Source organism: Rhamphochromis longiceps, linkage group LG9 (genome assembly GCF_057381845.1).
Source record: "Rhamphochromis longiceps isolate RC_006_pf linkage group LG9, R_longiceps_female_GT1.1, whole genome shotgun sequence".
Lineage (NCBI taxonomy): Eukaryota > Metazoa > Chordata > Actinopteri > Cichliformes > Cichlidae > Rhamphochromis > Rhamphochromis longiceps.
Window position 1 is genome coordinate 37,395,749 of NC_140565.1, and position 3,551 is coordinate 37,399,299.

Below are 3,551 nucleotides of genomic sequence, written 5' to 3' on the forward strand. Positions count from 1 at the left end.
GAACAATGGGCTGGGAGGTCAGTTATTGAGCATTAATATGCAAATCCTCGTGATCATTGATCAACAACGTCTGATCGCTTGCAGCGACTCCCCAACTCTTTGTGAATGGTACTCATGGCCAATGATCAGCAGTCTTTGATTAATGAGCTTTGATCAGTGGTTTCAGTGCTTTCCTTCCTGCTTTGACTGCAGCTGTGTTTGACACAGGAAGACATTTTTACATTCTTCACGATTATACTTTATTCTTTTTGGGGGAAGTGCAGCTTTAAACCTTCACATGATTCAAGTCAACCCAACAAATCAATCTGAACGATCACAAGTGGGACAAACTTCTGTAGATAAAATAAAACCCACATTCAATCCACAACGTGATTAAAAACATGATTTCTCCAAATCACCAAGAGCTGCACATTAACCACCACAATATATTTTATTCTCTGTGCTTTCAAATATGAACACTGTTTACTTTCATCTCTGTTTCATTAGGTTTTGTTAACATCTTCCTGTGCATCACTTTACAGCAGCCACACTCATTAAAATGACACTTTGTAGGAGTTCACTTCCTCTCATGTGTTCATCCACAGCAGCTGGACAATAAAGTTTATTGTGACCCTGATACTGCAGCAGATCGCTCTCATCCATTTCCTGTTATCACTTCAAATAGAAATGAGGCTGTAGAGGTTTGGTGCAGGCAGAAAAACAGCTGCAGGGACAATGAAAAGACTTTTCTGCTCCAACTTCTCCCAGCATGCTGAGCTAATGATTAGTTGGTGTTTTTCTCCAAACACTCTCTCACTCTTCTCTCAACGTGTTCACAATAAACTGTGAACAGACACCGAGGAGAGCAGCAGAAGACCTCATTCAGGAGCTAAACTCAACATGAACTGAACTCACAGTAAAGTTAGCTCGGTGCTTACCTTTAGATGAGCCCACAAACCGAGAGAAACTCCGCGATGAAGCTGCAACTCTTTCCAAACACAGGAAACAGATCAGGGAGCAGAGACCCACGTGGTTCACGCTGATCTCAGCTACGATCCAGGAGACAAGGGTGGGCAGATCGATGCAGATATCGATCCAAACGTTGGTACTACTTTATTCTCTTTGAATGGAAAAGCAGCTCTCTGTGCAAACACCTCCTCTTGTGGAGCATTCTTACTTTGTTCCGCCCCTTCTTCTTCTTCTTCTTCTTAGAAATTGTATTTGTGGTTGTCAAACAACAAAATGGTGAATTACCGCCACCAGCTGGTGTGGAGTGTGGAGTGTGAACTGGAACGTCGACCAGCAACAATTTACTCTCTTTTAAAAACTGGAATAAGGCCTGATAACTTTCACTTCTTGAGTCCTTTTGCAGTAAATCAATAAGATCCAGTTTCATTTTTATGTTACTGATGTTTTGAATCAGTTACCTTCTCACAGTGTAATATAACATGTTCTACAGTTTTCTCTTTTTTGAATGATTTGAATGGAGGTTATAATCCACCATCACTGAACTAAAATGAAACTCTTAATAGGAGGTAATTTTTTCTTAACGGTTATTGTCATGGTCCTGGGTCCTTAGACCCAGAGTTTTGTGTTTAATATTGGTATCATCTTGTGTTTTGGGTTAATTCTTGTTCTTGGGGTTTTTGTGTTTAGTGTTTTCTATACCTACCCATGTCCTCCCCCAGTTTGTGTTTTTGAATTTTTATACATATATATATATATATATATATATATATATATATATATATATATATATATAAACAGACCTGACCCTGGCTTCCAAAACCCATGACTTTGTGCCTGTGACTTTTGCGACTTTCTGAGTTCTGTATATAGTGTGTACATTAGTTTTCATTGTAAATAGCACTGGAACAGAAGGGGTGAGCTGCCTTATTGTTTTCCCTTGCACTGTTTTCTCCTGTGGTCTCTATGGTCAACTGACTTAGTGAATCAAATGCCTCAAAAGACCCGATTCACTTTGGTGAGTGACTCATTAAAACTCGATTCAGTAAAAAGAATCAAATTTACCATCACTATTGCTCACTTGCTTTGCTCGACTGAGCGGACTTCCTGTTCAATAAAGGCGTTTCTAAAGTGCATTACTTGGAGCAACCACAGAGGATGTTGTAAACACATAACAAATAACAACTGACTGAGAATGATATTTTAGTGATACACTTTACAACTTTTAGTGATAACAGAACATTTTCAATAATTAATTAATTACATGTGTCATAAATATTTATGTAATTAATTATTGCCACATTTAATTAATTATTTAAGGGTGTATTTAATTAATTCGTTATGGCAGTCCTGGCATTCCATAAGATTCAAGAATTACAGGATTTCTGTAAAATAAATCATGTTTACATGAAATAAACAGAAAGGAGTTGTGACAACAAAATCTCAGCAAACTATCTACTGGAGTGGTTGGTCACTGAAAGTGATCCACTTACATTTTGTTAATTTGGTGGAGGTTTGTTTGTTTTGTTCCTGTGAAGAAACGTGTGGTGGACAAGGCCACTGTTTGCTGATATTTCTTAAGGGGTGTCGCCAACTTGTAAACAGGTAACTGAACAATACATATGAAGCCATATGGGAGGAATATTCCTGCTGCGGTCAGTTGTTCAGTGTAGGGGATGTCCTGTTTTCATTTATAGATTGCCAAGCTGCTGCTTTGCCTGGATGGATTTCTGGCTGCAGGGCCGAGGTCCGATACACACGTGTTTATTTTTATTTGTTATAGGCTGGTTTAAGTCAACAGTGAAGAGCTGAAGATTTTTGTGACGGCTGCGGCTGCCAATGTTGTTTTGTTTATATGTTTTATTCCACTGTATAAGGAGGCAGCAACGCATGTATTGATTGTATTTTAGAGTGATTTACTTTTTACATTGTTGCAGACATTCAAGGCGCTGCGCAGAAACAAAAAATTTTCTTGCAGTTTTTGCATTCAACGCAGCGAGTTTTAGTGGAGACGACACTAAAGATTTTCCGTTTTATTTTGTGTTTCCCAGTTGGGGTAAAGTGTGTATTGGAGTCCCCCCCCCCCCCCCAACGTGTAATAAATGTTGATTAGTTTTTAACAGGTTCCCTGTCGCGCCGATCCTGTCTCCCACTTACAATCAGAGATATCAGATTACGCGTTACTGCCTTACTTTTTTCAAGTAACGAGTACAGTAAGGGATTACTATTGCAAAAATGGTAATTAGATTACTGTTACTTTAACGTAGGAACGCTGCGTTACTGCGTTACTAAAGCTGTGATTTTTTGCGAGAATGTCTCATGACAGTGACGTAAGCAAGTGCGACGTTCGTGACAACAGCGACGTTCGTGACAACAGCTGTGTGGAGATCAACAATGGATCATATATCGAGTGCGGGAGAGAGTATGAGCGTGCAGCGTTTAAAGCGTGGAAGTACTGACCTTACTTTGAGTTTGATTCCATAAAAAGTGACAAAAACATTTGTGTCCGTTGTGCATGGGAAGAAAACTTCTTTTTACAGCGGAAAACCCTCCCCTGAACTTCCAAGCAAGCACCGAGTGTGCTACCACGTTATTGGAAATTCACA

At 39.4% G+C, this 3,551-nt stretch overlaps 1 protein-coding gene across 1 annotated transcript in view; it reads right to left on the reverse strand.

The window, feature by feature from the left end:
• LOC146662846 (uncharacterized) overlaps positions 1–1,185 on the reverse strand; it is an 11,135-nt gene extending 9,950 nt beyond the window's left edge. The window contains exon 1 of the mRNA XM_085419437.1: positions 918–1,185. The gene's annotated coding sequence lies outside the window, so the exon portion shown is untranslated. The remainder of the gene's footprint in view (positions 1–917) is intronic.
• Positions 1,186–3,551: the final 2,366 nt, after the last annotated feature.